Raw genomic sequence first — 11124 nt, forward strand, 5'->3', positions numbered from 1 at the left:
GAGCAATGGCATGATTGTAAGTGCATTAATAAATTTTATTCCATCCTTAGTTTTGATTTTTTTAATTTGGTAAATATTGACATACAAATAAAAGTTCTTTAGGGTCTTGTGCAATTTTTAAGTATTTAAAGGAGTGCTAATCTGGATCTATTCAAGTACCAATAATTGTGAGCTAGATTTCCTTCCACATGAAAGTAGTCCTTTGATAGCTGTGGATATGGCTTTCTCATTTGTCTGGAAGGAGAACAAAACAGATTCAGGAATGCATCAGTCATCAGAGCTAGCAGATGAAAAGGAATAAAGCAAAGGGGAAGTTTGGAAAACCATTTTTTCCATTTTAATTGAAGAATTACTCTCAGACTGATACATAGCATGGTACCCACACTATGGCTTGATGTCTCTTGTCATGAAATAGTGCTTACTTCTTTAAGTAGAAGTAGGTTGTCAGTAATATTTAGCCAGTATATATATTTTTCTTTTTCTTTTACCTAACATAATAATGGATGTTGTATTTTGCATTTTTCCTTATCGTCACAGAAATTGTTATGATAATAATTTCAATGAAGAATATTCAAAATTCAGCATGGGATCCAGTGCATAAATATGAGCTCATGGAGAATCCAGGGCATCTCAGGGAGCCTGGCTGAGAAGACTGTGCATGAGTCAACCACAAGGCAGTAAGGACATGGAGAGTCCTGGGACCAGAGCTGTCATTAACAAACACAGCAGAGCAGTTCATTCATTTAACTAACATATGCAAACTTTACTCCTGCAGTGTGTAGCCATAAACCAGAGGTAAGCTATTACCACTACTCATTATTTTGACAAAACACTTATCCAGGAAGGTAGCTATTATCATTGTATCGTCACCACCAATGAACTCTGGTTCTCACACACTGGGGTTGAGACCATCTCAACGTCCTGGGTTTCGAGCTAGCTGATGACAGATTATTGAACATCAAAGCCCCCAGATGCACGTGAGCCATTGCTTAGCAATATATCTCCTTCTCTGTAGCTATAGATATCCCTCTGGTTCTTTTCTCCAGAGAACCCTGTGACCTCCATGTTCCTTATTTCTGTTATGATCTTTGAAATTCTAGGAAACACTTGTTTTTGTAAATGGAGCATATAAAATGGAATAAGCCAGTGACTGTACACCAGTGTGCTAATGTCTGAAAAGATATGGGCATTTTAGAAAAGGAAGGCTGTCATCAAAAGTGTAGAACTTCTACTGAGAATGTAGGATACAAATTCTCTGTTGGTATTGGTGTCATATCTGCAGCTGACTCAATCATATTTCTACTATGAGGAAAACTGGCTGAAAGGTGAAACTCATACTGACAGAAGGAGGCCTCACTAAAGCGGCCTAAAGGCTGTTTATTTTCTGTGCCACCATTGCGTGAGGTCATGTCATCTTTACTATAGTTCACTGGAAATATCTGGAATGTTCCATGTGCTTACGCTGAGGCCTTAGGTTGGTATGACTGGAAGGTTGTAAAAATCTTTCAGAAGAGCAAGATGCTGACAGGATTTAGGTCATTGGAGGCCTGCTTTGCAAAGAACAGAGAGACATTGTTCGTTCTCTCTCTCTCTCTCTCTCTCTCCCTCTCTCTCTCTCTCTCTCTCTCTCTCTCTCTCTCACTCGCTCTTTCATTCCTGTCCCCGTGAAGAGCATACTCTTCTAGAATAACTATTACTGCAGACCCAAAGGCAAGGAATGAAACCACTCATGGACCAAAACCTTCAGAACTGTGAACCAAAATATGCTTTTCTTTGTAAGTTGATTTTTCCCTCTTGGAGTTTGTTATGCTAGTGGAAAGCCAGCTAATCCATCCCAGGCGTTGTTTACATGAGTTTGGGCTCACTTATGCAGAATTTGCTGTACGGAACATCCTGGTGCATGTCCAGTACTCAGCTGCAAACAAACCCATACGCTTACCCAAACTAGCACATCCCTGGTTCTCCTATGTCCTCAGTTCCACTAAAATGTTAGAAATATGAAGTAAATGGGGAAGGAGACTGCTTAAGAAATTGAGGCATCTCTCAGTCTTTGATAATATAGGAAAGAAAGAGAATAAGAAAAAAATTGCACAAGTTAGGATTAAATCTGCAGGCTTGTGACTCAATTTCTGTTCACAATAGAACAATCTATATTTAGATGTTCATGAAATACTCCAAACAGACAGAAATAAAAGTGATCCAGAGAAGAGTGAGGGAAGAAGAAAAAGGGGGAGGGAGGAAATTTATGTACAAAGGTACTTTTCATATCAAGTTTGTCCGGTCATATATTTTGACCACAATGCATCTTAACTAGTTAGTAATCACAAAATATTGAATTAGAAAAAAATGTATTTCTGTCAAAATTTAAACTCAAACTCTGAGCCAGCAATCAAATCAATATCATAATTTTGGATTATAGTAAAATGAGAATTACAAGAACAAAAGGCATTAGCAATTTTCAAATGTGAGCAAAAGTTAACCTCAAATAAGATGTTATAGTGTTGTAATTTATTGCTAAAAACAAGGACCATGAAAAACCAAACCAAACCAAACCAAACAAACAAACAAAGGAAAAAGAATAGAGGAACAAAACCCTACTAAATATAGAAGTCAAAGTAGAATTGGTAACCCAAATACTTTCATCTAGATTTTAAATCAAAGATGCAAGGCTGGTGAGACTGCTCAGCAGGTAAAAGTGTTACATGTGGTTGGGCTATGCGTTTGCAGGGCCTTCATGTCTTATGCATAGAGTTAAAAATAGTGGCTGAGACAGATTTGCAAATGCATCATGATAATTTTGTTTGGAACTGTGATATAATACTGACCTGAGAGGAATATGCAATAGTGATTGACGGCAGGATACATGAGTGGAGGCATTCACCACTTCGGGTTATTGTTCGGGGTTCATTGTATTGTGGTTAGGAGAAAGAGTTTAGCTGCCAATGGGGCATAGCTTGGGTAGTTCCCTATATCGATTTATAGATTGAGACCATATACTTCTTTTTTTATTTGTCTGCTTCAGATGTCTCATCCCTCACTTTAATCATATGCAAGTCCATTATGCATAGACGGAAGACGGTAAGTAGAACATTCTCCCTAAAAGTTCCTTTGAGGACACGGTTTTGCCTTGCTGCAAAAGAACAACAAAAACCTAATCCAAGCCAGATGGGTCTTTCCATTCTTCCTACCAGATACGCAGGGAATATACATGACCAAAAAGTGTCTAAATTTGATTGGGTAGGGAAAGCTGTGACTGCATGAAGGTGGGGGTTCTGAGATTGCTAGGGGAGTTGTTTGGGGGAGTAAATGCATAGTATGTGTAGGTGAAGGAACTAGGCTGCTGAGTGCATAATTGCAAGAGGGGAGCTAGACTCGGAAGATGGCTAAGTGGCTAAGCTCTTGCTGTACAACTATAAGGATCCAAGTTCAGAACCCATTAAAATACTGGGTGGGTGGTTACCTGCTTGTGAGTCCAGCCGCAGAAGAGAGAAACAAAGTTAAGCCAAAGCATGCTGGCTGCAGAGACTAGTATGGTCACAGAGTTGGTGTCAGTAGACAAGTGAGTCAGATTAATGTACAAGAGAAATCAGGGACACTTCTTCACATCAGCCTCAGACCTTCACAGCTCTATGTACCTACATGCATGTGAACTCACACACATGGCTACAGATGAGACTCACATACAACACACATGTACAAACACACACACAAAGAGGAGGATGAGGCTACACATGGCCATAATCAAACAGGGTCTCAGGCTGAACTCTCTCCTGTGTTTTTATCTGCCTTAAAAGAGCTGGTTGTGCAAACCTGAGACCCTGGGATCAATCCCCCAAATACACAACAGAAGGAGAGAAATGCTCCCCAAAGGTTTTCCTGTGACCTCCACAGCACAATGGCACTACGACACATGTGCACATACATGTCATAAAAAATAGATTTAAAATAAATAAATGTACAATATATCAGGACATCTTGGATAAATTTTATTAGGAAAGCAATGTATTTGTGAGCAAAAAGAGTTGCTGTTGGGAAGCTGACAGGTTTAGATAGTACTCTACTAATTTTAGCTTATTTTCTGTCTTCCCTTCCAAGAGAGAAGGTTGGTCGAGAATGGGGTTTCATGTGTCTGCTTTCCTCTGTGAACAAAGTAGATGCATACCTTTGGTATCAATACATGTTTTGGGTTTATTAATTTTTAAGTAACACAAAATTAACTAGAATTGAAAAACATGTATCCAATCACCATAGAATTACCTCCAAATAGTTCTATGACACAACTTATGCACATTCAATTTGCCAATGAATGAAAATTCTTCATATTATGTAAAATGCTTTATAGCTCAAAAAATACTAATTAGATACTAATTTATATAATTATAGAATCTAAAAAAATAAATTTAAAATTTCTTATAATCAGAAGAGAGTTAAATAAAGTATTCAGATCAACAAAAAATATATAAGAGCATATTTTCATATTAGTAATAACTGCATAGAAAATAAAATTTCACATCAAAGTATTGAAGATAATTGTTGGAGATTAACAAAATTATTTTAAAATTTCCTCCAATGTACAGATAGTCATAGGCATGACAACATTGGAAAACAGAACCCATGGAGAGATATTGCTTTGAGTCAGACGGATACATTTTGTCTCAGATATTAAACTGTTAAAAAATTAATCATAGTAAAAATTATTATTTAGCATTCAGTATTATAAGCTTGTCATGAAAATAATAAAGGGAGATGCTCAACATGGGTATAGCTCCTAGCACATACATTCAGGCTGTTTATTTAATGGCTACAGGTTTTCCACAGAAAATTTTGGAGAAAAATCATAAATACAGAGGAAAATTGCACATTACATGTAGCCCTTATGTTACAAGACAAGCTGGTCATGCTCGCAGCTACAATGTATAGTTTGTTCCCTAGTGTTTAAAAGTCAAAAGTGAGTACATCAAAATATAAATGCTTCAAGAAGTCTTGGAAGACCTGGGGAATCAGTAGAAGTAGCAATCCTGGACTCTCATTCTCGGAAGGAAGCATCGGGCCCAAGCCCAGGAGGGGCAGCTCCCGTGGGGATCTGTAACTCGGCACAGTCTTTCTAACCGCCTGTTTGCTGTCAGTTTGCCTCATGACTTCACGGAAACAGCTCTCCTCCAGTAGAGTTCTGAGACAGAAAGTTCCAGGGAAGTCAAGGGTTTAAAAAAAATAAAACAATAAACCGTAAACAAATTAAAAGACACTAAAGGTAGATATTTAACCGGCCTGAGATCATGTCATCTGACACAGTTCTGGGATTATTCTTGCTGATCTATTTTGAAGAAGATGAATATTAATGACAATGTTTTTATTTTCATTTATTTTTACTTTTTTATTTGTTTGTTTCTTTGTGTATTTTGAGACAGGATTTTTCCATGTAATCCTGGCTGTCCTGGAAATTTCTCTGTAGACCACGCTGGTCTTGAACTCACAGAGATCCACATGTCTCTGCCTTCCATGTGCTGGGGTTAAAGGTGTGCCCCGTCACCACCCAGCTCATTGACATCTTTTAAATCAAGGGACAGTTAACACTTATATATGAACTTCACTGTTTTAAACTTGCACTGCAAAGAAAGTTTCCTTGCTTCCTATTCCCTTTCCAGTAACTCCAGCAACAGTGTTTAGATTGGAGATTTATAAACTGGGGGAAAGCCTCATCCTATATGCTTTTTTAGTTAGCTCTACAGAGAACAATTCTTAAACAATTTCAGCTATATAAGAACCTCCAGAAAGCAGGCAGGACAATCTTACTAGGTGATGTATATAGGACCTACTGGATTCTTGAATACTACTTGTACAAAGACAGGAAGTATCTTATAACTCTGAAGGTTTTAATGTGTGTGTGTGTGTGTATATAAATGTGTGTACTATATATACATATGCATACACGACTTATATATGCATTACACATATATAATGTACTTGCACATATGTATACACATTGTATACAAGTATTAATTTCACTAATAAAAGAAAACCTATTTATATTACTCATGTACTAATTTCCAAAGTGTCTAATAGTGAGCAGAGATTAATTAGCTACAGTATTGCAGTCTTTATAACAAAAGCCTTTTAACTGAAATACTAACTGATCAGTCTTTGTATGCATAGACCTGATGAAGATTAAAGATCCCATATAAACTTTAAACCAAGTACTCATACAAAATGACACATTCTCCATATGAGGAATTGGAAAAGTAAATTAGAGAACAGGGCACACTGCTTAGTGGTACTGCATTTGCTTAGTAGGCCCAAGATCCTGGTTTTGATGATCAGCACTGTAATAAGTTAACAAACAGTAAGATGAAAGTGAATCGTAGGCTCTTCTGTAGAGAAATACTTTTCCAAGCATAAAACAATCAAAGCCAGTTAAGAAGAATAAGATAATATGTTCGACACAATAAAAGTGGTGACGTTTTGCACCTGATAGGTGAGTTAAAGACTGCTAAAAAATACTAGTAGCAAGTATTTCCCAGGTGAAATCTATACTATGCTTTAGCGTACATAATAAAACAATGCAAACACCACATTTCCTTACTGTTTTCCTCCTTTTTGTTGTTTTTTGTTTTTTGTTTTTGTTTTTGTTTTTTTTTTCCAAGACAGGGTTTCTCTGACAGCCCTGGCTGTCCTGGAACTCACTTTGTAGACCAGGCTGGCCTCGAACTCAGAAATCCGCCTGCCTCTGCCTCCCAAGTGCTGGAATTAAAGGTGTGCTCTACCACCGCCCGGCTTCTTTTGGCTTTTCTTATTTGTCATGGAGTCTGTGCACCTGGGGTAATTCTTGTGCCCCCAGGCTCCAGAATGCTGGAAACTCAGCTTCTGCTCTTCTTTCAGTATTCTAGTGCTGGTTATTTTCACAAGATTGTCTAAATTGCGTCAGGCCTGGTGGGACGACCCCTGCGATCCCAGTACTTAGTATGCTGAGGCTGAAGAAGCACAAGTTTGAGACTTGCCTGAACCACATAGTGAATTCAAGGCCAGCTCGGCCAATTTAGCCGTAAAGCCTTGTCTCAGAACAGCAGAAGGCCATTGGGAATATAGCTCAGGAGCCCAGTGCTTGCCTAAAATGCATAAGCCCCAGGTCCAGCCCCATTACTACAGAGTAAGCAAAGGAAGAGGAAGGAGTAAGGTCACTTTCACTCCTGAGTGGGAGTCTCTCGGAGCACAGCATGGATGCTGCCTCTTGCTCTAGCTTTGTCATCCAGCTCCTGGGATTTGCTGTCCTTGCTGTCGATTGTCGTGACAGTTATTTTGCTGGGCACAGACCTTGCTGTGGTCACCCCTCGAGAACCAAATCTTGGATTTTGAGCAAAGCAACTCTTTCATCTGGAGGCCAAATGACATTTTATTGCTTTGGGTTTGTTTTTTTTTTTTCTTTCATTTTTAAAGTAGTTTTTAGTTTTGGAGATTATAATTATATAATTCTCCCCTCCCCTTTCCTCCGTGCAAACCCCACTCCTTTTTATTCTCTTTTAAATTCATAATCACCTTTACTTTAATTATTGTAACATGTTTTTCGTACTTGACATTTGTATCTCGTTTCAGAAGGATGGAAGTTGTCTAGGTGTGAACCAAATACTGACCTCTCCCTCAAAGGTATCTTCTTTGACATGAGAAGACTGAACAGTCAGTCAAGGATACTGAAAACTTAGGTTACTCCTGGCCTAGTACAGAGATCTTAGCAGCCACCACCAACAGCTCCAGCTTCAAAATAACACTCTGGTCTTATCAGATTGACTCCAACCACATCCTCATACAGATGAAGGCCAGCTTCATCTGTGTGCCACCTTTAATGATTTCCAAGAATGGCTCATCCTGACAGAATATTTTACTTAAAAAAAAAATAAATGATCTCTCACCAAGCATGCAATCGCAACACTGTGGGTACATTGGCACGTTTCATATAATCTGTGTTCTTCAGTCACGCAGTGGACATCTGTTGGTTATGTTTGCCAAAAATTCATTTCCCCTTCCTTTGAAATGGCGCCCCAGACTCACATTGGGAAGGCTGCCCCTTCCTTAGGGCATGCAAGCATGGGATTGTTAAACAGGATGTTTTCATTTTCTCCAGCCAGGGGATGGACATATAGGACAAACTATATGAATCCCGTGCTTGCTTTTCTTTGAAATCTGGAGCTCACAATGAATGTGGAGAATGGTATAAAAAGCAGTTGGCATTAATTATCACAGCCTGTTATAATTGTTCTTTGGTTTTTTCCCTCTAAACATGTCAGTTTCTGATTTCAAGAATGACTCTAATCATATACAGGGATCTGAATTCTTCTGTCCTACCTATCTTTTGCACTTCATGGGCTAGGTTGGATTCTGTTATTTACACCCAAGCAATCCTAACTGATCTAAGTTTTCCCGGGATGTATTTTTAATAGGGATATGTATTGCCCCAAATTTCCTGTTACTGAGGTTCATTTCTGTTCCAAGATAGAATCATACATTATTGTCATGTGACTTTTCCTGGAACAATAGGGGTGAATGTCTGTTCACCCCAGGTACCACAACAGAAATAAATTTAAGAAACAGCCCCATCCAAGTCTGCCTAGGTGAATGAGGATGCCCACTGTGGTTATTTATAGGGGCATGGGTGAAGGATTACTCACTGAAAGACCCAGCTCCACAAAGGTGACGGCTTACAGAATTTGCCCCTCAGGTTCCCTCTCTAGCTTGCAGACAGATCTAAATGAATGGAATCCCACCTACCTCATCAACCCTTCCTAACCTTGGGAAGGCTTTTGAGAGTCATGTAACTTTCTGAGTTTCATGAGTTATAAGTTTGGTGAATTTCCTGATTCTTTTAGTAACCTTACTTTCTGGCTCATATGAGCTTCCTTCCTTCTTCTGGGTGGAAATATTTCAATTTGAATGAGGTAGAAATACTAAAAATTTATTCTTGTTCACCTAAAATTCAGTTAAAATGGCTAGTACATTTATTTTATTTGTGTGTGTGTGTGTGTGTGTGTGTGTGTGTGTGTGTGTGTGTGTGTGGTTTTTGTGGATGATGCCACTAGGCTCCTGTAGAGATCTGTGACAATATGGGAGAGTTAGTTCTTTCCTTCTTTCATAGGGGTAGATACCAGGAATAGTACTGTCATCATGCTTGTTGGCAAGTGCCTGAACTAGCTAGCCCTGAATCTCACCAGTCCTGAAGTTAAACTTTAACTGATATTTATGTTTGCCTGTTTTTGTTTTCTTTCTTTTCCATTGTTGTTGTTGGTTTTTGTTTGTTTGTTTGTTTGTTATTGTCTTTTGTTTTGACAGTGTTTCTCTGTATAGCCCTGGCTGTCCTGAAACTCACTCTGTAGACCAGGCTGGCCTCAAACTCAGAAATCTGCCTGCCTCTGCCTCCCGAGTGCTGGGATTAAAGGCATGAGCCACCACTGCCTGGCTGTCTTTTTTATTGTTTGGATTGGGTTTTCATTGCTTTTTGGCTTCGAGGAAGAGTTTGCTATGATCCTACTTTTCCCTTCTGTGCATGGCAAACACCTCTTACCACCTCCCAAGAGCTAGAGTCACAGCCTTGCACTGCTATCCCTAGCTGGTGTCTGTATTTTTATTTGCCAAATCGGGCAACTCTAATATTAGAATAAATCAGAGTCACTGATTTATTAAACATTAAATCACTATCTTCAAAAATATATTGTGCTTTCTTCTTAGGTTTTATAGTATACAAAGTTGCTATGTTGTTTAATTTTGTTAAATGTAAGTCCCTAGAGATTTAGAAAGATTAAACATACCTTGAAGAGATCTACTCTGCAGACACTTTCTATTGGTTTTATATTTTATTTTTTGTTAAGTTTATTTGATTGATTAAATATGTTAGTTAATTTGTGTGTGTATTCGCGCGCGCACAAGAAAGCACTAGGCATAGCATATGTGTGGCAGTCAGAGGACAACCTGTGAGAGTCAGATTTCTCCTTTCACTATATGGTCCCTAGGGATCAAACTTGTATCATCAGGATTTATGATGGTCCTTTTACCCATTGGCCCCAACTGATTTCTTAAATTTGTTTTTGAGAATTTCATACATAAGAACTGTATTTTCATCATTTCCACTCCTCTCTCTACCCAGTACTTCTTTTCCTGCCTCCCCTTCTCTCCCGAGTTCATGGCCTCTTCTTTGAAAATGATTATAACTTACAGCTTTACTGTTTTCATTATGGACATTCCGTGTACATGGTGCTGTGTCACATGAGAACATTCTCACACTGGTGCCGATCATGCTGAGCACCAGTGAGCATCTTGTCCATGCCTCCTCCTTCTGCTGCTCCTGCCGGTCATCAATCCCCTTTTTGTCCTACCCAGCTTTGCTTCTGCCTCAACATCACGTACACAAAAGGGAATGAATTTCTGTATCTATATTCATCTAGGAGCCACAAATAAGAGAACTCATATGTTTGTTTTTCTGAACCTGGCTTAACTTACTCAGTATATGATTATTCCTAGCTGCATGCATTTTCCTAAAAATGACCCAAGTTAATTCTTCTTTATGCTTGAAAAGCTTCCCACATTTGTTTGTATATCACATTTGTCATTGGACACTTAGGTCGGGTCCATAACTTATCTCTGGTGCATAGTACTGAAATGTTTATTGACGTACAAGTCTCTCTGTGACATGTTAACTCGGATCCTTTAGATAAATATCCAAGAAAAATTATAGCTAGGGAGCATAGAAGATTCATTGTTGGTTTTATGAGAAACCTCCACGCTGACTTCCATAATTTCTGGACTAATTTACATTCCCATCAGTAGTATATAAATGTATTATTTTGTCTATATCATTTTTATTTGTTTGAAGATTTTGTTTTGATTTTTAATATTTTATTTTTATTTCCTTAGACAAGGTCTCACTATTGTCCATGGTTGGCCTGGAACTCATGGAGATCCACCTGTCTCTGCCTCCCAAGTGAAAGGATTAAATGTGTGTGCCACTATGACAGGTTTATTCTTATTTTACTTATGTGCACATGTGTGGTTTGGGGTGAGTGCAGTTCTAATGGATTCCCCGGAGCTGGATTTACCAGAAGTTGCGAGCTTCCCATTTTGGATGCTAGGAACCCTTCTCAAGTC

The 11124-nt window shown here is 38.6% G+C and overlaps 1 long non-coding RNA gene across 1 annotated transcript; it reads left to right on the forward strand.

The window, feature by feature from the left end:
• The first annotated feature begins 1365 nt into the window (after positions 1-1365).
• On the forward strand, positions 1366-9285 carry Gm40621. The gene is made up of 3 exons (XR_871566.2): positions 1366-1775; positions 3023-3078; positions 7588-9285. It is a non-coding gene; the product is annotated as a predicted gene, 40621 (long non-coding RNA).
• The last annotated feature ends 1839 nt before the right edge of the window (positions 9286-11124 follow it).

Source organism: Mus musculus, chromosome 10 (assembly GCF_000001635.26).
Source record: "Mus musculus strain C57BL/6J chromosome 10, GRCm38.p6 C57BL/6J".
Classification (NCBI taxonomy): domain Eukaryota; kingdom Metazoa; phylum Chordata; class Mammalia; order Rodentia; family Muridae; genus Mus; species Mus musculus.